Source organism: Polypterus senegalus, chromosome 4, assembly GCF_016835505.1.
Source record: "Polypterus senegalus isolate Bchr_013 chromosome 4, ASM1683550v1, whole genome shotgun sequence".
NCBI lineage: Eukaryota > Metazoa > Chordata > Cladistia > Polypteriformes > Polypteridae > Polypterus > Polypterus senegalus.
Window position 1 is genome coordinate 135,931,969 of NC_053157.1, and position 26,581 is coordinate 135,958,549.

At 36.0% G+C, this 26,581-nt stretch overlaps 1 long non-coding RNA gene across 1 annotated transcript; it reads right to left on the reverse strand.

Moving 5' to 3' along the window:
- Nucleotides 1-9,460: 9,460 nt before the first annotated feature.
- Nucleotides 9,461-24,667, reverse strand: LOC120527647. The gene is made up of 3 exons (XR_005633390.1): nt 24,589-24,667; nt 14,437-14,471; nt 9,461-10,517 (listed from the first exon to the last, which is right to left on the reverse strand). It is a non-coding gene; the product is annotated as an uncharacterized LOC120527647 (long non-coding RNA).
- Between the last annotated feature and the right edge of the window lie 1,914 nt (nt 24,668-26,581).

Genomic DNA, 26,581 nt, shown 5'->3' on the forward strand with positions numbered 1-26,581 from the left:
TGGGCCTGTATGAAGAAGTAACATTATCTCTATTATAAAGCATGTCTATTGATAAGTCCTCAAAGGCTTGTTCGGCTTCAGAGGGTTGTTCCTCTCTTACTGCATCAATAAACAGCTCGTCTTCCTCTTTATCTGAGACATCACACATTGCATGCACGGGTTTACCTTTCCCAGTCCTGCAAACTTTAGCGAAGTGGTTCAATTTACCACATTTTTAACACTGTCTTCCTTAAGCTGGACATTGACTTTTTCCACCGTGTGCTTTCTTTCCGCAGTAGCTGCACTTATGAATATGCTTGTATGCGTCACTCGCTTCATATTCTTTTGCTGTCGTCTCAATTGCATAATGCATTTTTTGTTCAGCGCTCTTTGGAGCTCTTGCCTGTTGTCTGTGTACTGCGTTCGCAGTCAGTTCACGTGAGCCGCTTGGAGTACATGCATCGAAGCTTCTCAGCTGTGCTTGTGCTATCTCGTGCAATCTTGCGATGTCCACGACTTTATTTAATGTTAGCTCAGACCTGGCACTTAAAAGTTTCTCTCGCACTTTTGCTGAGTTTGTGCCAAACACTAGTCTATCCCTGACCATCTCATCTTCATTTGCATAAGCACAGTCCTTTACCAGCAATTTTAACTCCGTTAAAAAATGATCAAAAGTCTCGTTTATACCCTGCGTCCCCTCATTAAACTTGTATCTTGCGAATATCGTATTCGTCTTAGGCATGACAAATGCCAGTGGCAGCATGTCTATGAACTTAATTTAAAGTTAAGCTTTACACCTTGCTTTCCTATTCGTTTGCATTAGCACAGTCTTTCACCAGCAATTTTAACTCCGTTACAGCAATTTTAACTCTGTTTCAAAGTGATCAAAAGTCTCATTTATACCCTGTGTCTTCTCATTAAACTTGTATCTCGCGAATATCGTATTCGTCGCAGGCATGACAAACGCCAGTGGCAGCGTGTCTATGAACTTAATTTAAACTTACAGTTTACACTGTGCTTTGTTTCCGCAGTAGCTGCACTTATGAATATGCTTGTATGCGTTACTTGCTTCATATTCTTTTGCTGCCTTCTCAATTGGGTAATGCGTTTTTTGTTCAGTGCTATTTGGAGCTCTTGCTTGTTCTCTGAGTACTGCGTTCACAGTCAGTTCATGTGAGCCGCTTGGAGTACATGCATCGAAGGTTCTCAGCTGTGCTTGTGCTATCTCGTGCTATCTTGCGATGTCCACGGCTTTATTTAATGTTAGCTAAGACCCAGCACTTAAAAGTTTCTCTCGCACATTTGCTGAGTTTGTGCCAAACACTAGTCTATTCCTGACCATCTCATCTTCGTTTGCATAAGCACAGTCCTTGACCTGTGAATATTTAGCGGCAGCGTGTCTATTAGATTGCTGCTGACGGACGGCCTTATATGGGCAGGCGCTCGATTATGTGGGAGGTGTGATGATGGGGGACGCAACTCCGCCTCACACGGCGACCAAGCTGCAGGCTATGGCCGTATATATATGTACGTAAGTAGGTTCCAGTTATGACCATTACGCGTAGAATTTTGAAATGAATCCTGCTTAACTTTTGTAAGTAAGCTGTAAGGAATGAGCCTGCCAAATTTCAGCCTTCCACCTACACGGGAAGTTGAAAAATTAATGATGAGTGGGTGAGTGAGTGAGTGAGTGAGTGAGTCAGTCAGTCAGTCAGTCAGTGAGGGCTTTGCCTTTTATTAGTATAAATTATTTACAGTGATCCAAAGCAATCAACCCAGTGCCCCTGCACCAAGCACTCTCAGTCCAGGTCTCTTCCAACAATGCCTCTCTCTTTGACTGCCTCCACTCCTCTCCTCCGAGCTCTGTCCTCTTCCACCTGACTCCAGTTGATGAATGGAGGGAGGCGGCCCCTTTTATGTCCACCCGGACGTGGTCCAGGTGCCTCCAGATGAGCTTCCTGCGGCACCTCATGATGTGGCAGAAGTGCCGCACTAGCACCCGGAAGCACTCCGGGTGTCCCTGGTAATCCTTCCGCCAGCACCTCCGGGTTTGACGGAAGTGCTGACGTTCAGGGCTGTTTAGGCATCTGGGCGCTCCCTGGCGGTGACCACAGGCCCCTACAGGGTTGATATATATCAGGGTTAATATATATATTATATACACATTATATACAGATTGTGAAATGGTTTTCCTTTTGTTTTGATTTTCTTTTTGCTTTTGTTTGCCTTTTAGGAGTATCCTATTTAATTCCATTTTTGGGTTTTACATCTTGAGACCTTTCTGTTTATGGTTTTCATGCCATTGCTAGGTACGGTCAACAGGAAATGTGAGGTTTGTGACATCACCTGACTGAATGTATAAAGGTCAGTGTCATAGCTTTGGCAATGTATATTGAAATTCTTAAAAATGGGCATAGGGCTAACCACAAGGATCACCAAGAAAACAGTTTATAGGGGGATTCACTTTGTGTGATGACAATTTGCCACAATCACTTTATCTGTTAATGGGCTAAGTAGGGTTAAATACACAAATGCACTCTAATAATTCTATGACTGTTCTAGTGAAGAAAAATTAACTGGGATTATGAGTATTAAATGATGCAGGGGCTGTTGAAAATTTTACCATTGTTTTGCTTAATAGTTTAGAAATGCCTCAGAACTGGCTAAAATATACTCTTGAGTTTCATCAATCTATGGTAACCTGGTTGTAGGGTGTTGGATTTGGGATTGTGGGGTCCCCTTGGAATTTCAAGCATCCAGGCAGAACACGATGAAATGTTATCTGTGAAATGTTCTCATTAGCTAAAAACCATGACCCAAGAAATCAAGTTAATTTCCAGGAAAGGCAAAAGTGCTTCTGGTCTGCAGAAAATATTCTATGGACTGGTGGTGGAGAAACACTGGTCTAGATCACCAGAGAACGAGGCTATGGAGCCCTATATGCAAGAGAATTTGGAAAATGGGCCTATAACTCCATCTCGTAGTTTGACCTGTGCAAGTTTTTGGAGATGGAGGTTTACATTCTTGTGCTGATTATGTTCTTATATTGATTATAATTGAAACAAGAAAAATAATCTTATTGGTCTTACCTCTTTGTTATTAAATTAAGTTACAGGTTCTACTATTTTTATTAAGTTTCTGCTCTTATGATGGAAGAGAAGATAATGAACACTGATGTCATGCTGGTTCATATTCTCAGCTACTCCTATTTTGGCACTGGACTATAAAATACCACAAATACCAGAAGGCAAGTGGTTGTCATTTAGCAGGCCATCTGTTTAGAAGACACACCAGTATTGTTAAAGAAAATTTTAATATTTGTTTTTTTTTGTTTTGTTGTATCCTTCCCAGCTATTTCAATTAGAGAATGTTTTCTATTTTAAGCCCCAATACTTGCTATGTCTTCTGTTTCATTTATTTTTTTTCAGGTACGGTTTTGCTTATGAAAAGCAAGTCTGACAGTTATGCTTTAAAATCATGTCATATTTTTTATGTGTACATTTCATATTACTAACACATTGACTATTTATTAAATCTTTTGTGTTGCTTCACTTTGCAATCTTGTGTCCTACTATTCTAGTCTATTCTAGTCTCAGGCACGGTTTTGTTACAATTGGGAGCAGTCTCTTCATCAGTCCTGGATCTCTTTCATGCCTACAGAAATTAGTCCTTAATATATCTCACTTATCTTCAGCCAAGTTAGACATTTTCATGTTTTTGTGCAATTCTTAAATGTGTTTGATAGGTGGTGGTTGTTGTTTTTTGTTATAATATTTCTTAAGCATCTCTAAAAAGCTAAATGGTAACATTTTAGTTTAAGTGGTGCAAAAATGCATCAGTCACTTACTCTTATGTAATAAGAACTTAACATAGGCTTCTTCGGGTGTTCATTACACTTACAAAGAATCAGTAGAATTATTATTCATCTGTGAAGCAGATGTGGCTTAAACATATTTCTATTCCTATTGCATGCTTCATTGTAAGACCTATGCATTCTTAACATTCACAAGTAATTTTTCTATCTTGTCAAAGGCTCTTAATATGCCACACTGCACAGAAATTAATAACCTATTTACTGATGCTTTATAAAATTAATTAAGGCCAAAAGAAAAGTTTGTTAAGGTGTTGTTACATAAGTGTAAATGAGTAATAAATGTATTTTGCAACACCTAAACTAATGTGTCACCAGCTAAAAAAAACATACTATCTATCTATTGTCACACATGCAAGGCTTGATGTCACTTTTGGTTTCTGGTCACCTGAGCCCGCCTGTTCCACTTGAGCAACTTCAAAACCAGCTCTACCACCTTCTTTGAGCAGAGCAAAGACTTTGGACTCGTGTCAGGAAAGATGTTCTTCCTTCTATTTGTTGAATCACTTTTTATATTTTATCATGCCGTTACAAGGAAAACTAGGGCGTTGGGGGCATGATTGGCACCCCAGCCACTGTAAATAATCTCACACTGTTCCAGTGTAGTGCTGAGGTGTCACTCGCTGCACTCTGGGCTCAATCCAAGTGGTTCATCATCTTCTGGGTGCGGCAATGCACTATCCGAACATGCTCCCAACTTTATATGGATTGTGATATATGGCCGGCCATTCATCCCGGCCGATACCCCCAGGCCGCCAGATGGAGCCCTCCCTGTAGCATGGAGGGGCCCCGAATTCCAGCAGGGCATCATGGACATTGGAGTGTTTATTCACAGCCCTGCTGGATATGATGGGGGCCGCCAGAGGACGCTGCAGGGAGGATCAAGGACTATTTGCCTTACACCCCGGAAGTACGTCCGAGTCACATGGACATGAGAAATGACATGTTTCCGGGTTGAAAAAAAAGGACTTTTTATCTGACCCAGAAGTGTTCCTAGTCACATGGACAGAAAGAGCAAAGCATTTCCAGGTCAAGGACTATAAAGGATTGTGGGAAATCCCCAGACGACGAGCTGAGCTGGGTGGAAGGGTGGCAATGCTTCTGGGAGAGTGGAGGAATTGTTTATTGTGTATTGGATTTATTTAATGAGTATTGTGGAGTGGAGGGTGCTTTGTGCACTGTTGTTTATTAATAAAGTTAACTATTGGACTTTTACCTGGTGTCTGACATATTGTCTGAGGGTTCAAGAGGACGATAGCGCCCTCTATCTGTCACAGGGTATAACCTGCTGGTGCCCCAAACCATTATCATTTGTTTGTGCTTTTCTTTACATGATCTATCTATCTATCTATCTATTTTTGTGAGAAATGTGTAACTTGTGTTTCTCTCACAATTTGTGTTACAAAGAAAGTCATTTCACATTTGATTAAGGTTGTCTAGACAGAAGACAAGTGAGCAAACTTTAATAGGGTGATGGTTTATTACAGAGCCCCTTCTGTATGCACCCACTCATTCATACAGTGCCAGTAAGATTATAAATTCTTAATTGTTTCTTTTAGTCCTGAATAGCAGCATTCAGTGTTTTAATATTTGTTGCTTTTGCAACCAGCTGTCAATTAAATGAAATAACAAAAGTACTTGAAGCTTGCCCAACTTAGTCTTGTTTGTACCTGTGTATTTATATTGTAATGTAGCTATTTTAATACAATAGTTGGAAAAAAATGGAAGAAAAAAATGACAGACTGAGTTGAGTTTAGGTAGGTTTCCCAAAAGCAATGTAGTGTCAAGAAAAATATAAACTCCATTTTATAATTTCTGTTTCCCAAAACCAATTGTAACTAAAGTAGCATGTTAAATCCCTCAAAATGTACATATCCCCCCTACCCCCTTCTTAAACTGGCTACCTTCTACCCAACCTTACAGATAGAGAAAGATCTCCAGACATGAGGACATTAAATTTATGATAATTCTCTGGAAATTTTGAATACTAAGATTTATACTTGAATAGATGGAGTAACTTTCATGCATACCAATTTACCTTTGTACTTAAACCCAGACAGCGCCTGAAGTGAAATACAATTTAGGTAAATGAAAATTGCTCGTCAGCTGTCCTCATAAGCCATCAGGGGGCATCAGATTTTCAAAGTGCTGTTACACCAGGCTTAACCTCTTGTGTACAAGCTATTCAGGCCATCATCACTACTGTTTTTACACAATTATTTTATTTTATTTATTAGTTTCTAATTAAATACTTTGTTTTTTATAATTTATGTTATTCACTGTAATCTTTCTCTGCCCATCACCAGTCTTGGTTCACTTTCTCTTCAGTTCTGCTGCTCCTCACTATCTGATCTAGGCTGTGATGTGGAGACATACACTCACCTAAAGGATTATTAGGAACACCATACTAATACGGTGTTTGACCCCCTTTCGCCTTCAGAACTGCCTTAATTCTACGTGGCATTGATTCAACAAGGTGCTGAAAGCATTCTTTAGAAATGTTGGCCCATATTGATAGGATAGCATCTTGCAGTTGATGGAGATTTGTGGGATGCCCATCCAGGGCACGAAGCTCCCGTTCCACCACATCCCAAAGATGTTCTATCAGAGGATGGGTACATGGTGGTCATGAAGGGATGGACATGGTCAGAAACAATGCTCAGGTAGCCCATGGCATTTAAACGATGCCCAATTGGCACTAAGGGGCCTAAAGTGTGCCAAGAAAACATCCCCCACACCATTACACCACCACCACCAGCCTGCACAGTGGTAACAAGGCATGATGGATCCATGTTCTCATTCTGTTTACGCCAAATTCTGACTCTATTTCAACAGAAATCGAGACTCATCAGACCAGGCAACATTTTTCCAGTCTTCAACTGTCCAATTTTGGTGAGCTCGTGCAAATTGTAGCCTCTTTTCCCTATTTGTAGTGGAGATGAGTGGTATCCGGTGGGGTCTTCTGCTGTTGTAGCCCATCCGCCTCAAGGTTGTGCGTGTTGTGGCTTCACAAATGCTTTGCTGCATACCTCGGTTGTAACGAGTGGTTATTTCAGTCAAAGCTGCTCTTCTATCAGCTTGAATCAGTCGGCCCATTCTCCTCTGACCTCTAGCATCAACAAGGCATTTTCGCCCACAGGACTGCCGCATACTGGATGTTTTTCCCTTTTCACACCATTCTTTGTAAACCCTAGAAATGGTTGTGCGTGAAAATCCCAGTAACTGAGCAGACTGTGAAATACTCAGACCGGCCCGTCTGGCACCAACAACCATGCCACGCTCAAAATTGCTTAAATCACCTTTCTTTCCCATTCTGACATTCAGTTTGGAGTTCAGGAGATTGTCTTGACCAGGACCACACCCCTAAATGCATTGAAGCAACTGCCATGTGATTGGTTGATTAGATAATTGCATTAATGAGAAATTAACCAGGTGTTCCTAATAATCCTTTAGGTGAGTGTATATTCTCTTTGTCATTTATTCCACTTTTGTTTCTCTTTGCTGTTGGAAAGGCTGCTGTTCCAGCTGATAAACAGTACTCTATTGGTAATTCTCCTCTAATAGAAAACAATATCTTTTTTAGAAATTTGAGGTTTTGTCACATTTTCTATTTGCTAAACGATTTCAGGGGCAGGATTAATACAGAAGTACTTTATATTCACTCATAAAATGACAAGATTAGGCGAATGTATTGGTGAATTTTTGGGAAACACTGAAAAAAGTTACATTTTGTACATTCATTGTAGACTTTCTTTTCTACATTTAGGATTTATTATTTTTGTAATAGCTCTGTAGTCCACAAATAATCTGGAATATATTTTCAGAAAAGATTACAATTATGACTACTACTGGCAAAGATAAGCTTCTATTTAAGCAATTGGTTTGGAGCAAAGACATTCAGCCACTGCGGCCCTCCTTTTATATAAAATACCATTCTGAGGCACTTTAGAAGGGCATATATGTAGTAGATCTGTTTACAGTTGTTTCAGAAGCAAGAAGCAGGTGAAGACTGAGTCTGCATAATTTAGAGTCTAATTTCTTATCAACTTTGGGTTAGCAATTAAGTTACCACACATGTTCAGATACACATAAGATTAATGTATTGTGCTGCCATTTAAATGTTAGTAGAAATTATTAATTTATTCACCTGTAAAATGTTTCATGAGTTTTGCTATTGAGTTATAGGACATAGGTAGTGCTGCATATTGACAGATTGTAAATACTGAAACTTTTATTAGCACTTCAAGTGCACTTTATATCATAGTCAGAAACTAAAATGTGAAGTCTTCCTGCCCATAAACATTCCTTAAAAAAACTTTGTATAATTAAGGAAATCATAATGATGTCTGAGATAGGAAAGCTTCTTTACCCCATATGGGGACAGCTTTGAAGGCTTCCAACTTCACCTGAAGGCCTGTAGCGTTGACAGAACAGATGATGGTAATATACTGTAGGGTTGCAAAGTACTAAACCTGGGCATTTATCTGAAAAAACAAAATGTAAAACAATGCAATCAAAAAAGTAAAACCATATGTTTTACACTAGATGTGAACTTGAAAGTACTCTAAAGTATACTATACATGTCTTCTTTGTAAAGTTTATGATCAATGAAGTAGCTGATGCTTTTCTAAGACAGTAGAATGAGACACCAGGTGCTTATGGTAAAGAAAGAGTACTATATTTGTGTGCATTTAGATACATTAAAATCAGATTAATGTATCCAAACTGTATGACCAATATTCTTTTTGAGGGCATTTGGCTTCTATACATCTGAATATAACAATGATTGTTATACCAAAGTACTAATGATTAATAACTAAACAAAAAGACAAAACAAATTCAAAGTTACTCGATAGACAGCAGTCAAAAAACTAAACTTTTTATTCAATATAATTGCTTAAGAAACTACATTTTTTTCAATGATGAGCCATTATGTAACTTTCAAAAACTGCAGGTAATTACTGAGCTTGCTACTTTGCCCTAAAATAAGAAGGTCACCAAGGCCATACGACCACATCCTTGTAACATACTGTATACTCTGGTAACATATGGAATCATTGGCGACCAAGCTTCCAAACACCAGCACTTCAATAGCTCATAACTGCACAACTTGATTGAGAAGCACTTGTGAAATTGGTAGATATAAAATTTAATTTATTACATGACTGAAGAGAGGGACAACACAACTCTTTGTGTATCAAACGCAGAGTTATGATAAGCCCACAAATATCTTTTTTGAGGCTGACAGTTCTGGCTACAAGTATTTATTTTTTCTCTGATTGTTTTCAGCAGCATCCATGTCCTGCTAAAGGAAAGAATAAATCACATTCTCTGGCAGCTTTACTCTATTCGGCTTTGATGAAAAGTCTATCTGCCTTGTGACTTACAAAATTAAATAGGGTGCATTGACTTTAACTTATACTGACATTTAATATTAATAATGTTACATTTTTTCCACTTATATACATGTGAGTGGGAATCCACTTCAGCCCCCACTAATGTACAGCATCCACCTTGATGATATGATAACAGCCAATTTGTGCCAGTACACTCACCGCACATTAGCAGTTTGGTGGTGAAGTGGTGAGAGACAGTTAGTCAATTAGAGACAGGGGATGATCAAGTGGCCAAAATGACCAAGCTGTGGTGGACAATTTAGCCAGGACTTCAGGTTATACCCTACTCTTTACAAAGGATGCACAGGGATCTTTTTTACCACAGAGAGTTAGGGCCTAAATTTTATTTATTATCCGAAGGTCGGCACCATTTTTACAGCAGTGTCCCTGCTGGGTTCACCAAGCAGCAATCCAAGCTTTTCCTGGTTGATCTCTTATCCCAGTACTGGCCAGACCCAAACATGCTTACCGTAGCTTCAGATGGATGACTTTCTCTGAAGTGCAGGTTGTATGGTTGCTGGCATTTCTACCCTCCCTTTCTCTATCCAAGTATTTATGATTCCTATGCTGTTCATTTTTCTTTTAATTGAGTTTCAACAGTCTGTAATTTCATTTATTAAGCATAATGATTTTACAATTTATCTAGTGATGTCATTACATCAGTATTTTATGTCAAGTTTTCCTTTTATATTTTCTTTCAGTCAAATCATGGATGCCAACATTTTGGGTCATAGGCAAGATGTGTTGCTAGGAAATGTGATGTGCACAGATTTAATTTATGAAGCAAACATTGCAACGTAATGAAAGGTAGCATGACAGACAGTACAGTAAGGCATCTGGACATTCACCAAACAAAGGGATTTCCTCCATTATACAGAAAGTGACAAAAAAAACAAACTAAAATCTAAACAGAAATGAAAAAGACAATCTAATATGGAAATAAATCCTTGCTCTGAATGTTGCTTCATTTTGTAACTGTACTGTACTGTACAATATATACTGTAAAATGAATAGACAAGCGGGAAAAAATAAATTTTGGGGCCAACTGCCACCCCATTTAATGCAAAAAGGAAAACTGTCAAGAAAGAAAAGTTCCTTTTGGGCCTTCTTCCAGTGATTTTCTTTGTAATGTTGCAGCTCCCTACTCTTCAGTTTCAGGTCTGGTCTGAATGCCAAATTCTCTCACTTCTGTTCTTTAAGTGAATTGCGGGATAGAAGAGATGGGACCTCCAGATGTGAAGAGGAACATCAGTGAGGTTGAGTTCTCCAGGCTGCAGGTGAAAGAAGAGAGTCTGTCAGTTCCCACGTTTCCCTAGACACTGATGAATGTGTCCATACCTCAACAATTTTGTGAGAATGCTCCCGATTTGTTTGCGTACAATACTAAGTAAATACTGATTTTGACTATTGCTAAAGAAATCAGTAGTGTTCTTTACTGTGTTATTATGAACACTTGGAAGAAGAGGTGTTCCGAGATTAGTTTTAATTGATGAAAATTAACCTGGAGAGGATACACAATGTGTAAGGGGAATCGCAACTTTATAGATGGTGGAAAGGAAAGCAGTTCAAACAATAGAGTTAAACCAAAAAACTAAAACAAAGACAAAGTCACTAAAACAAAATCACAGTCAAAAACAAAGATTTCAGGCCAGATGTTCCAATACTATCTTGAGTTTCTTTCCCCTACCTAACCCTAAAACAGATGTCAGAGTAAGCAGAAATATTGGAATTGCCATTGGCTTCTTCTTAGAATAGCCAAATTCTGACTCCATCAGAGTGAGTCTCTTAAGAAAAAGTGTAGCAAGTCTAGAAAACTCTAGCAAAAACAAAGAAACCTTTCCTTTTAATGCTCTCATTATTTAAAAGAATTTTTACATTTTTAAATGATAATATCTGATGAAAGAGTAATAATGAAAACAACTGAAACAATAAATTCATAGTTTAACTTTCATGTTTAAAAGGTAGAATAAAAACACTGAAATATAATAACCAGTTATTTAATTAATACATTGAATGATTATTTTGGCTACTGAGACAATGTGAGTAGTTCCACAGTTCTTTAGTGAAGGTGTAATAAATATGTGTGTATATTTATGGTAATAAATGATAAAAAATTATTAATATTACAAATATTTTGTACATGTATGACTTATTAGGCTTTTTTCAGTTTTCTTTACATTTTCTAGCCTACACACAAAACTTGTTGATATCGTAGTTGTTACCCTTTTCTGTTTAGTTTTGCCCTTTAAATACCCTGTTGGTCTACTGTATAGAGGTATGAAACAATGGTGTTCATATTTTGATTTATAAATGTACTAACAACATTTATTAGGATTTTTTGTATAGCAAAACGTTTTTTTGAATATGCATCGGTGTATTATTTAGCCTTGTAAGCAAAATGTACAGTAGTTGCATTTCTTGATATCAAACATAAATGTTATTTTTGTAAAAGTGATTCAGAAAATGTAATGCTTTTATTTTACACATTTTACATTTTTTCTGCTTTCTCTGGGGGTTTTTGGGGACATCTATATAGATAAATGGTTGTTTTTGCCCAAGGAGTTTGATTTTGGGGTTTATTTTAGCTAGTTGTCATCTAGAGAGACTTCAATATTTTACGTTCTCATTCGTTACAATTTTATTTGCCTATTGCCACTGTCATATAACAGCTGGATCAGCCGCTGACACAATCAATCCCATAACCACCTGGGAATGCACAATACACAACATCCTTCATGTCGACGAAGGTCAATGGGTTTTGAATAAAAATAGCATTTGGCATGGGAATTTTAAGATAAAACTTTTCCTAGATAGCAACATTAAACTTGATTGTTTACAACTGCTTTTCTTATAAATAAAATTTAAAAAGCAACAGGGTTCATACTAGAAACAGCATTTCATTTCTGAACTTATGATAATAATGATGTCTGATATAAAAGTAAACAATAAAAAATCTAGGCAAAACAAATGTGAAAATGTAACAGATAGACCCCAGTAGAGCTATAAAACACAATCATAAAATAATATGTTAAAAAAGATTTATCTGTATAACACCTCCACTAATGACTTTTACAACTCTTTTGCTTCTCTCCTAAGAAAGACTTGCTCTTACATCTCACCAAACTTTTGTTGACTTGGACTTTCTGTGTGTTCTCCTCAACATGTCAATTTGAAGTTAGTTGGTTGAAGCAAATACTCAGTGTTGGTCATGTAGGGCCAGGTGAATAAAGCAAGTACTTGCAGGATACACTATAAAGAAATCATAGTAGATCTTTCTGCAGGATGATGTTTAGGGCCTGATAATTTTTTTTTAGAATCACTTCATATTGTTTTCTGTCTCCTTGTCAGTGCTAGTATCTTCTGAAACTCAGGGGCACATTTTTGTGCCTACTCATTTTTATTTTTACCTTACATGCTTGTTCACTCGCAGTTAGGAGGTCCCAGGTCCTCCCTGCGTGGAGTTTGCATGTTCTCCCCGTGTCTGCGTGGGTTTCCTCCGGGCACTCCGGTTTCCTCCCACAGTCCAAAGACATGCGAGTTAGGTGGATTGGCGATTCTAAATTGGCCCTAGTGTGTGCTTGGTGTGTGGGTGTGTTTGTGTGTGTCCTGCGGTGGGTTGGCACCCTGCCCAGGATTGGTTCCTGCCTTGTGCCCTGTGTTGGCTGGGATTGGCTCCAGCGGACCCCCGTGACCCTGTATTCGGATTCAGCGGGTTAGAAAATGGATTGATGGATGGATGGATGCTTGTTCAAATGAAGAATATCTGCCAAACATCACTCAGCATTATATGTCAGTTGTTATACAGTTGTTCTAGACAAGTATTTCATACTATTGTGAAAGGGGAATCTTTCAAAAGCCTCAGGCAACAAGATTTCCTAACTCTCAATCATATACTTATCACTCATCATGTGAAAGGCTTCTGCAATCCTGAGGTCCTAGTCCATACTACACCCAGTCAATACAAATATTTATAGACCCACATACCTAGTCAATTCCCCATTTTCAGTGCTGAGAACAATTAACACCAGAATGTTAGAGCATTAATCTATGTTGTCTCTACTAGACAAAGTAGAAAGTAGAAAAAATGGGTTAGGTTTGGCCTGGTATAAATTCTACAGCACTTTTTGCAAAATGTACGGGTTCCTGTGAACTTGCTTCTGAAGTCAATACTTTCCATTTGCATACATCTGACTGGTTAAGTTGCTTTTGAGGTTGTGGGTGATCTTCAACACTATTACTTCTATTCTTTTATATGGCTATTATGTATTGTGAAGAAGCAAATATAGATCTGGGAAAAGGACCACAGACTTACTGATCAAAACATATTAGCACAAAGCCAGAAAGACGAACTTCTACAGTATGATGCAGCACATTATCTTCACACAGGATTACAGGAATGTTGGCCTTCAAAGTGAACAGGAAGGACTGAATGTGCTGTAAAAAATCTAAACTGGCCTTCTCATAGCCAAAGAGAGTATATTCCTGAGCAAGGAAGTAATACTAGTTTTGGCTGAAAAGAGGTTTAAAACCACTACAATCCAGAAAACTCGGGCCAGGAAAACAACTGGGGTTATGACATGTTGCGCGGAACCTGTGAGGAAGAGAGAGATTGGGGGTGAGAAAGAGATAGAGGGAGAGACATTTTAAGCCTACTCGGGAATGCATAGTGCGACAACAGATTCTGTTTTTTTGTGTCTTTAAAGGTTTGTGTTCCTTTTATTTGTCCCTGTACTTCCTTGTTATAATAAATACAAAGAGTCTGATATACCTATGACTTCTTGGCATTTTTCTTGAGTGTAGAGAGATGGCAGGAGGATAGTGCCCCCTATTATTTTTAAGTAAACAATTGAGGAATGTGTACAAAATTAAATTAAATTAATCATGTGTTGGAGAATTTGAATTATCTTGCCTGAAGGAGGGGCCTGAGTTGCCACAAAAGGTTGCATATTGTAATCTTTCTAGTTAGCCAATAAAAGGCGTCATTTTGCTTAACTTCTTACCACATCCATAATGGCTAACATGGTACAACACCCTAGTACTTCTGGTGTTTTTGAAAAAGAACTCTAAGGGCTGTTTCAAATGTGCTTTAAAAAGGGCTTATCAGATATAAATGTAGGTCATTTTCTTTTTAAAAATAACATGTATATTCAGAATACACACACTCTATTTCCATATTTACTTTAAACATACCAAACTGACAGTTCTCTGAGATGGTCTTGGTTTATCTGAAAAGGAACAAAAATACAGCCTGTTATCATCTGTCATAGTGCAAAAACATACTGTAGCAATGCAAACCCAAAAGGAACTAAGTTAAAAAAAAAACAGAAGTGAACCAACAAAAGGAACATAGTCCTCTCTCAACATTACAAAGATATTTCTTTCATCCATGTATAAACTCTGCTTTAGATACCCACATATTAGGAATGGGAGTCTCTAACACAAATAGGTTCTTGCTGTCTCCACAGTATATTTAAGACTGTATCTAGATGGTTCCACATCATAAAATTTTATGGGCTACAAGTTTAAATGAATCTTAAATCTCCAAGTTTATTGTTTCCTTTTTTTCAAAGGAAAAGTCAATAAACAGGTTATTAATATTTTATATGTGTTACGACATTAACTGTGAAAAGATTTTTTCATTTTGCCAATAAAAAGTGAAATGAAGACTACAGACTGTTAGGACCCCGCCTTTTACTCCGCCCTGCCCTCAGGATGACCTATTTTCTTTTTGTTCAACTCACAATGCCCAGGGCTTATTAAAGCCTGGAGGCAGTCCCAGCTAGTTGAACTTGAAATAGGTAAATTCTGGTTTCTATAGAAACAGTTTGCCTTGTGAAACTTGAGAATAGCAGGTAGAGGCGTTCATCAAAAAAAAAACACACTCAAGAATTGTAAACAATTCTACAGAAAGCATTTTGGACATTTGCTAGTTTCATATCCTAGAGTGAAATTCAGTTTAAATTGCTGCCCCTCTTTTTCTCTCTGTAGAATTTAAAGGCTGGCCTCATAGACATAACAATATTGTTGCTTACAGCACAGTGTCCCTATCACTACACTAGGGAACTGGGATCAATACACAGACCAGAGGGTAGGTGGCCCCTGCTGGCTTTACCAACACCTCTTCCAGTAACCCAAGCTTTTCCTAGATGGTTTCCAATCCAAGTACTGGCTGGCCCGAATATACTTAGTTTTAGGTGGATGATCTCTTCTGACACGTATGTTTTTTGGAAACACAACCTCATACACTTACACATGTAAGAATATATACTGCGTATATGTAAGCAAAAGATGTCAGTATCAAAATGTTCCAGCTAATAATGTTCTTTGCCATGTTAACTACTGTACATCTTTTGAAAGTACAACTGGAACTGGGGGATAAGCCATTACAAAACATATTTTGCTTTCAGTGTAAGATTATGGACAATTTTCATACATTTTTGTCATAAAGTTTGACAGTATAAATTTAAACTCAAGTCTCTTTGCTCTTCATCTAATGTCTATTAGTCTTTTAAGCAAAGGAAGATTAAGAGGTGACATGATTGAAGTGTTTAAAATTATGAAGGGAATTAGTACAATGGATCGAGACCATTATTTTAAAATGAGTTCATCAAGAACACAGGGACACAGTTGGAAACTTGTAAATTTCGCACAAACATTAGGACGTTTTTCTTTACACAAAGAATGATAAACACTTGGAATAAGTTACCAAGTAGTGTGGTAGACAGTAAGACGTTAGGGACTTTCAAAACTCGACTTGATGTTTTCTTGGAAGAAATAAGTGGATAGGACTGGCAAGCTTTGTTGGGCTGAATGGCCTGTTCTCGTCTAGAGTGTTCTAATGTTCTATGGTCACAAGGTTGTGTATTCTGTAGGGGTGAAAGAGAGACTGCTGCTGCCCAAGTGTTAGTAACAGGGTCGAAGCAGGAGTGAAATATGTACTAACTGACATGCATCTGCTCAGTTACAACCAATTAAGCCTAGATGTTACAGGAAGTAAGGTGTAATTTCAGTTTGGGCCACCTATTGAACCTACACTAATGCACATGTATTATGCTAGATGACCAGCAAGACTATGAAAAGTAACCAGGAGCAGAGATGCAGTCAATACCAAAAAAAGAGTCAAAAGCTGAGAAATCTACCACCCTACAACCTAAGCTAAAACAAGAATCAAAAAATCAAAGTCAAAATACAAGTGTAATTTGAAAACAAGAACAAAGCTTTTTGAAAATTTAGTTTTAGAGAGATAAGAAAAATTAACAAAAAAACTTTTGTTAATCTGTAAACTAGGATGAGGATGAATACATAAGGCTGACCTTTTAACCTGTTGTGTGATGAACGTTGGAGCCACAACCTCCAAACCTCAACCCTAGCAACCACTGAAGTGACCCAGCAATGGGTGGACAAAAATAGTGATACCCTTAACAACTAAAATGGTGTTTGAAATGATTAAAAAAATATCATAATTGGATCCATATAAAATTTCACAATTCTAACACTGGAACTGCATTATTGAATAAAAGAAAACCTCAAAACAGATCCAAAAATGCAAGAACATGAAGTGAAACAGTAAATGAATAATAAGCAGTACCCAAAATTATTTCTCGATTAGAGTTTGGGTCTTTAAAGACTTGGCCATTGAGACAAATGTACCCTTGTGCCTTATATACTTGTAGTTTTCTCAGTAAAATACTGTAAAGTAAAATACTGATTAATGATTCAGAAAAATGGATATCAGAAAGTGTATATTTGAGTGAGGTTCAGTGTGTCCCTAATATAAATTACAACCTATCATCGTTTATGATTTCTCCAAGTGGCAATATATACTAAAAATGCTATGTTAGTTCCAGAATAGTACTGAATTTACCTTAAGGGGGAAAAAAAAACAATTTAATTTAAAACTTAACACGTAAAAATTTATAATGAAAATTATTATAAACCCTATTTGAAAAGTAAATTATAATCAATGTCTAAGCAATATAAAAGTACAGTATAGCTTATTTAAATTGTTTGGAAAATGTACTGTATTATAAAAATATGAATTTTTATAATACAAAGCATTTGAAATGCTTTGTTATATCAAATTTCTTTGAGTAAGGTAGTTTCTGCAAGATTTTGAAAAACTGTTCAAATAATTAGTTGTCTACTTAACCTGTAATACAAAGCATTGCAGCAAGGATCACGACAAGAATTAAGATGTTTAATCAGAATACCTATTTACTATTAAGTTTAGAGCCAACTTTAAGATTTTCCTTTCATTGTATAAAGTTATTTTGTTCACCTTTAACTCAGATTGTATTAATGCCTATACTCTAGAGTGTTTATTATAGACGCATGAACTACAGTTCCTTAAAGTTTTTAGTCATGGCCTATATGGCCATCACACTCTGGAATCACCAACCGGCTAATATTTCATAGGCTGTATTGGTCTCAGATTTTAAATCAAGACTAAAGACATATTATATTAGCACAACTCTTGTTGGCACTGCTGATGATGCTATTAATATTCGTTTTTAATAACTGTGCTAATTATTTTGATTGACAGTGCAGTACACTGTAGTTATTAGCACTGTAACTGCATGAATCCATTGTCCAGGTTTCATACCCCATGCTCAGTCTTTGTTTATTTAGAATTTACACAGTCTCTGTGTGTATGCATGGGTTTTTTTCCAGTGATTCAAATTCATCTTCATTAGATGGTCCACATCCTGGTATGGTACAGTATCTACTGAGTTCAAGAGGGTGCACTGCAGAAGGTGGTGAAGACGGCACTTAATATTACCATCTCCAAGCTGCCCTCTGTTCAGTACACATACAACACTCACTGCCTTTAATTATATATAAAGTGTATGTAACTTAAGAGTGCTAGGGTGAGTTTCTTTGTGCTCTAATCAGTTTTATTTTTAGTGAAGCTAATGCTATTGTATCTAAGGCTTCCTTAGGATCTATATTTTAGATTGCCTTATGTATGTAATAAATGCTTTTAGTAAAAACCTGAAATGAGTCCCACTTAAAATATACAAATAGCATTTGTATTCATAAATTACTTTGATTTGTGACCCAAGAATTCTTTCTCTTTCAACAAGTAATAGGTGAGTAAAGCCTGCCAGGGAATTTACAACCAGGAAACAATGTTATAATTAATGTTCTTGCTCTCATTGCTGGATATTTGAAAAGGTTTCTAGTGAAGTGGCAACTTCATTCTGATTCTTGTAACATGTTTATGTTTACAAGTTGGCAAAAAATACATTTTTATTTAAATTAATAGAAAAAAATGTGAAAGAAGAATGTAATCAGGATATAATACAGTATATACTGTGCGTTTCTGAAAAGCCCTGCAGAAAAGGAATCTAAGGATACTGAAGCGTTAATCCTATGGAAAGAATTATTAATTAATTACAAGTTATGGCGGCCTTATTCACAATACACTTTTGCTATCCATTCCCATACCATACATACATAATTTTGTGTACCAAAAATTAACTAAGCTCATCCAGGTAAGGGAGAAGCAGGCTGGGTCTGGTCCAAAGGATGGAGACGGGGATGGACAGATGCACTTGAGTGGAGGATGCTATTACCTATCTGCTTCACAAAGCTTTTTCCTACCTGGAAAATACAGGCAGCACTGTGAGAATTGTGGTTTTTGATTTCTTCAGTGCCTTCAGTATAGTCCAGCCATCTCTGTGAGGGGTTAAGCTCACAGATACGCAGGTGCATGAGCTTATGGTGCCCTGGATAATAGACTGTCTGGCAGTGTGTGAGATTCAAGGACTGTGTATCTAATATGGATGTGGGCAACAGTGGAGCATCAAAAGCACCTTTTTTCCAACATCAATACACCTGCGTAATGCCTCACTGTGAACATACGACTGGAAAACTTCCCATATGGATTATGCAACGCAAGCAATGTGACATTTTTTTGTCATGGATGATTTTGATATTTTTCGCTGTTGTTAAGTGTATGGCAACATAGATGCTCTATTGCATCAGAAAAATGTTTCTGCATGGAAACATTATTATTTTTTTTTTTTTGGCTATCTCTACAAACTACATGAGGTAGTGAGGATATAAAAATATATAATTTTGGGTATTGTACTTATTTAACTGAATAAGTATTCAACATTTTCAGAAAAGGTAAAAGCCAAAAAACATGCCACCCATATAAAAAGTAAAAAAAAATAATATAATTTCACTATGAGCAATCTGAATCGTGAAAGAACGGCTTAAATGATAAACTGCCATAAAGGCTTGAATTCAACACAACATTTTTGGTAACTTGAAGAAATAGCAGGATGAAAAACTTGCTAGTTCTATTGACTCTGTGCTAGTTCTTTCTTCAAGATACAATAGATAAATGTCAAGTTGAACATAAATTCTATTTCATAGCTAGCACATCTCAAACCTGATCTTCACTAATCATAATGTGAATTACAGATATTTTTAATTACACACTGACTAGTAAAAAAACAGTTTTTTTTCCTATTGACTTCTATAAAGCTTTCAGTTTCAGATATTCGTATTTACATTTTGCCTCATCAGGGCACAAAATGTATACATACAATATAATTATATTTGAAATATATCTATAACACAATTTTTGTGAGGTGAAATTTAACTGTATATAAAATTGCAGATTATAGAATTGAACGTTTGGTTGTACATGTCTCAAAATACTTAATAGTCATCTCTAATTTGCACTCTGAGGCTGAATTATAGGTATCTATAATTCTCATTTTTGACTAATCAAAAACATATGGTAAATGTCTCAGATTTGAATTATGACTAGTCTCATGCATATTGAAATGGTCTCAAATTTGAATATTCACTAGTTGAACTAGTCAAAAGTATATATAGATGTATAAAATATAATTTTGACTTACCTTAATGTAATTATTGTTAGTCAATTAAAAATATTAAAACAGCATATCATACATGTAAACCTGACATTGTCCACACATTTTAAACCATATACATTATGTATCAGACTATATCTGAAATACTGAGTGAAGTTTTGGTCTCCATACTACAAGAACAATTAAGCAGCCTTAGAGTAAATTCAGAGGAGAGCAAACAGACAAATTCCAAAACTGAGAAGCATAACCCAGAAGGAAGACTGAAGGATCTTTGTCTTTTCAACTTAAGTAAACAGAGTACTGTAAATCATAAATGGAAGTAAGTACAGTTGATGCCAGTTGTTACTTTCAAATAAGTTTTTTAACAATAACATAGGAGTAAACTAAGACCTCAGTAAAGTCTTAATTTTGTTTAGACATTCGGAAGTATTTCTTCACACACAGGACTGTGAAGTTGCCAAGTAGTGCAATTGACAGAAGCCACACACCGACTATCAAATTCTGAATCCTTTTTTGGAAACATTATGCTAATAGGAACATTTGGATATTGCATGACAGAATGACTTTAAGTTGTTCTTAAATCCGTGTATAAAAAAATTTTTGGAGGCTACTTTTTGTTTACTGCATATGTTTTTATAATTGAAGTGCATCTTTTCACACAGTTACGAAGATTTAAACATCTTGAGATACTGTGTTATGAATACAAAATTAATCAACTAAACAGAAAATAACTAAATAAATAAAATATTACAAAGACTCAACCAAAACACAAGGAGCACCTTCCTCTTTTAAAATGTTTAGTCCTTAATGCGAGAAGAAAATGTATGAATTAGAAGCAACCTATTGACTTGGGACTGAGAGAAATGAGAGTGAAAGACTGAAATACAGTATATTATTAGTGGCTATACATGCTTCAGAAAAGATAGTCAAGAAGGGAAAGGAGATTTTTTATTAAGATTGTCATGGTTTCTGCTTCAAATGCATGTCTCAATAGTTTGTTCCTGAATCCCATAACTCTTTGTATAAAGAAGTGCTTCCTGGCTTCAGTCTTATATGCACTTCACCTTAATTTCCACTGATTCACTCTTAAACTCAAGGAATATTGCTAGATCTACTTTATCAATGTCTTTGAGGATTTTAAATACCTAGATTATGTCCAGATTATGTTTGAGACTAAACAGGATTAATTCCCTGAATCTGTCAGTGTAGGGCATGTCCTTGAGTCCTAGGATGAATTTGGTTGCTCTCCTCTGCACAGTTTCAAGTGCTACTATGTCTTTCTTGTACCGTGGTGACCAGAACTGCTCACAGTACTCCAGATGTGGTCCTGCCAGTTCATTATATAGTTTGAGCAAAACATCCCTTTACTTATATTCAACAGTTTTTTATGATATAATCTAACATTTTCTTTGTTTTATTTGCCTTTTTAAACACTTCTATGCATTGCTTAGTTGATGCAAATGCTGCATCAACATAAACCCCTAAATCCTTTTCAGAGGTTACTTCCAGTATGACACTGTCTCCCATTTTGTATTCATAATTGATGTTTCTTTTTCTCATGTGTAGTACTTTGCACTTTTCTACATTAAACTGCATTTTCCAGGTGGTCGCCCAGTTCTAATGGTTGTCCAGGTCTTTTTGATTTTTTTTTGCTGCCTCCTCAGTGTCTGCCATCCCTCCAATTTTAGCTTCATTTGCAAATTTGATAAATTTACTAACTATACCAGAATTAAAGAAGATTAATAAAAAACGGGACCTGATGAGATGTTATAAGTTGTATTGAAAGAAATTAAAGATGTAATTTATAAACATGTATTAGGCATATCTGATCTGCTGCTTGAAAAAGGAGATTACAAAGTTGATTACAAAGATGAAAATATGACACTAATCTTCAAGAAGGGAGATAAAATTTATTGTGATAATTACAGACCAATAAGTCTGACTTATATAACTTGCAAAATTATGGAAACTATAATAAAAAATAAATTAGAAAAGTACCTATAACTATGATTACTAGATAAGAGCCGGGAGTGAGGTCATTAGTAGAGTTACTCAGGGGTCTGTCCTTGGACCATTACTTCTTCTGGTTTATATTAATGACCTGGATTCTGGAATTGTTAATAAACTTGTATAATTTGTAGTTAAAACTGAAATTGGAGGAATGGCAAACACTAAAGAGGCAGTAAAAATAATATTTAAAAGACAGGGACATGCTTCAGAACAGGTCAAATACTTAAATAATGCAGTTTAATGTAAAAAAGTGCAAAGTGCTACACATGGGCAACAAAAGCATCAGTTACAAATAAAAGGTGGAAGGCACTGCCCTAGGGGAAGAAATCTCTGAAAAGGATTTAGGGGTTTATGTTGACATATTGCTTTCATCAGCTAAGCAATGTGCAAAAGTGATTGAAAAGGCAAATAAACTGCTAAGTTACATCATAAAAACTGTTGGATATAAATAGAGAGATGTTATGCTTAGACTATTTTATACACTAATGAGACCACATGTGCAGCACTGTGTGTAGTTCTTATCACCATGTTATATAAGAGACATAGCAGCAGTTTTATTTGTGTTCGCAATCTCTAGGCTTAAATCAGAGTAAAAGAAATGAATACAGTTTTTATGTTGAGAATTGACTGGATGACAGTTTGAAAACAAATTTTTCATCAATTATATTTGTTTTTGTTTGTTTTATGTTTTTTCTAACAATGCCCTTTAACAACAACATTTATTTATACAGTATAGCATACAAATCATACAAATGATGTAGCTCAAAGTACTTTACAGGATGAAGAAAGAGAGAAAAGACAAAACATATTAAAAAATAAAATTAGGCAATATTAATTAATATAGAATACAAATAAGGTCCAATGGCCAGGGAGGACAGAAAAAAACAAAAAAAATTCCAGACAGTTGGAAAAAAAAAATCTGCAGGGGTTCTGAGGCCAGGAGACCGCCCAGCCCCCTTTAGGCATTCTACCTAACATAAATGACCTCAATCAGTCCTCATGGTATTCAGGGTTCACATGGAAGAACTTGATGATGATGGTCATGTGGACTTCCGGCCTTTAATCCATCAATGTAGAGACATCATGCTGCTTTGATCAGGTGGTGATGGCAAAGATCGCCACCACAGAAAACCGGAAAAAGAACAGCAGAGAAAGTATGGGCTAGCACGGATTTCGGAGCCACCATGAATGATAATGGTAATCAAATGCATAACAGAGTTTCAGGTTTATGCTAAAATGAAGCTATGAGAAAGCTATATTAAAATAATGTGTTATTTGCAGTTTTTTAGTGTTCTAGTGTATTAGCCTGGCAGATTTCTATTTTAAGTTCAGCGCTTGGAATTATAAAAACTCATTTGAAGATATAAGGTTACGATTAGGAGTGTAAGGTGAAAGACATTCTGAAATATGGGATGGAGCGAGATTATTTAAGGCTTTATAAACCATAAGCAGTATCTTAAAGTCAGTTCTAAATGACACAGGTAACCAGTGTAGTGACATCAAAACTGGAGAGATGTTTTCGGATTTTCTTTTACTAGTTAAGATTTTAGCAGCTGAATTCTACACTAGTTGCAATCGATTAATATCTTTTTTGGATAGTCCTGAGAGGAGTGCGTTACAGTAATCTAGCTGACTGAAAACAAAAGCGTGAACTAATTTCTCAGCCTCTTACATGACCGCTAACAACAAACCATTTAAATGGTACTTTGCACTAAATAAAAACCTACAATTGAAGAGTTACAGAATACACAACCAAATGTTAAAATTTCCATTGTTTTACTTTTTTAGCTTGCCCTAAAATCCATAGATTCTTGCAAAAGATTTCCTGCACCACAAATTATCAGTGGATAATCATTAGGACACATTGGACTTAGTGGGTCTGAATATGGATGGACTGATGGACAGCATTGTATCAATTATTAATAAACATACAGTATAAGTAAAAAAATGTGGGAGAAAGCTAAGTGTGTTATGCAGTAATACCTACTACATAGTAAATACAATGAGGGGTGTAATAAAACAGCATGAGAGAAAACAACAAATCAGATAAAACAGCCAATGCTTAGATAAGTTTAACACAGTAAAATAATATTTAAATCTATATTTTTTATTTTTTGGGTGTAGTAATTAAATAATATCCCACTTGACTTCCTGTGGTGCAATTTACCTTGTTTTGTGGTTTATACTGTAATTCATGTAGTTTGGTGACAAGGCTTACACCATGAAGCGCTGGATGTATGGCACAAGTTTACTACAATAATTTTTAAGAGAAAGTAATAATCAAGTGTGGCAAATTCACTGCTATTAATTAAAACAGCAGTCGTATATCATATTGTCATTTGCTTCCTGCAGACATGGCTGTTTCATATCCAATAATATAACAGTTATGAAATGAAAGATGTGCATTGATAAAAAAAAACACATGAACAACAAATAGAGAAAATTACTGGTAAGACAGTGTAATCATCTAATTAGACCTCACCTAGTTTCCAGATCCTGTTACTTCAGTACATCAGGGGTGTGCCTGTTATGCACAGGGATAGGCATTTAAGCATATCCCCAGGCTGAATTGTAATTGTTCCTCAGAACAGACAGGAAAATAGAAATTGAATTGTATTTCCTGAAGACAGAAAACTCTGAAGACGCTGCTGTCTTTGAAAAAGGTGAGAAAACAAATGTACTTGTTGGTAGGTTGCACAATACATTCAAGTAATGTTTATTGGTCTGAAACATAAGATAGATTTTTAGACAGCTTTAAATTTGTTGTGAAGTAACTGTACATCCCAATAATCACAAACACACACAGACATTTAGGGTAAAATACTATTCCTTTACTTCAATTATATATGTGCTTGATTCAAGTACTCTAGAGGAATGAAATCACAGTGATAGGCGTAAAGCTCAATTACTCTTTTCTATATTATAGGAATATTTAACTACTGACACAGTATGTATCAGTACAGAAACTGCAACCAAAGGACACAGCAGAGTCTGATCCTTTTGGCTGTCCTTCTTTGTCAAGAGGTTTGTAAAGAATTATACATTTAAGCATTAAATTGTAATTTCCCCCTTTAGCCAAGATTTAAGGATTTTCTGCAATAGTAGAAGAATAAGAAAAAAGATCTTCTCTAAAGGAGAAGTTAACCAGATTAAGTCACTGGGGTTTGTTACCTCCACTACATTTTATCTTATCTTTCTTTCCTTTGCCAGGGCTATAGTGTGGTGAGCACTGCTGCATCAAGATTTCCAGGAACCTGGCCATTCTCAGTGTGGCGCCTGCACATTCTCCTCATACTTACGTAATGCTTTCCTCAGGTTTTCCAATTTTATCTTACATTGCAAAGATATACATATTTGGTTAATTTTTGATCTATATTGATGCAGTAAAAGTGATTGTGGCTTCATATGCATTAGTGTTCCTTATGATTATTTACATCTCATTAAATGTTGGTGTATCCCCTGTGCTTGATGATGCACTAGCTTCCAAATATTTAATGGAAAATGTGAGCTAAGAAAATAGATACATATAATACCTTTATGCCATTGAAAATATAACTCTAATTGTGCCAGTTTCTACAATTGATTACCTTGTTTAATATTGGTAATGTTTGGGATTTTACACTTAATTTACTAAATAATTAAAATCGGATTTCATTGTAAATTCATTTAGTGAACTAAGATAGATAGATAGATAGATAGATAGATAGATAGATAGATAGATAGATAGATAGATAGATAGATAGATAGATAGATAGATAGATAGATAGATAGATAGATAGAACATTATTTGTCCCAGGTGGAAATGTGGCATAGTATATATATATATATATATATATATATATATATATATATATATATATATATATATATATACTATGGTCTGAACACAACCACGATAACAACAGCAACAAAAACATTTATTTATATAGCACGTTTTCATAAAAACAATTCAGCTCAAAGCGCTTTACAAAATGAAATAAAAGAGGTTAACTTAAAACATAAACACAGAAACAATATTTTACAGTATGTAGCAAAGAAAAGGGTACATTGAATGGCCAGGAGGAGAGAAAAAACAAAAAACTCCAGTTAGGCTGAAGAAAAAAAAAACATAATCTGCAGGGGTTTCAAGGCCAAACGACTGCCCCTACTGAGCATTCTACTTAACATAGAATTTCTAAATCAGTCCTTATGGTTTTCAGGCTTCACATGGAAGAAATTGATGATGATGGTCATGTGGACATCTGGAACACCCATCCATAAACACAGGGGTGGCATGGTACCTTGATTAGGTGGTATTGGTGCAGATTGCCACCACAGTAGAATCGGAAAAGACAGCAGAGAATAGTAGAGATTAGTAAGAAATTGCAGAACCCAGAGGAAAATAATAATTCAATGCCCATATAGTGTAATAACAATACAACTATAACGAATCTACGAAAAAGGCATTTTGAAATAATGTTTTTTAGCAGTTTATA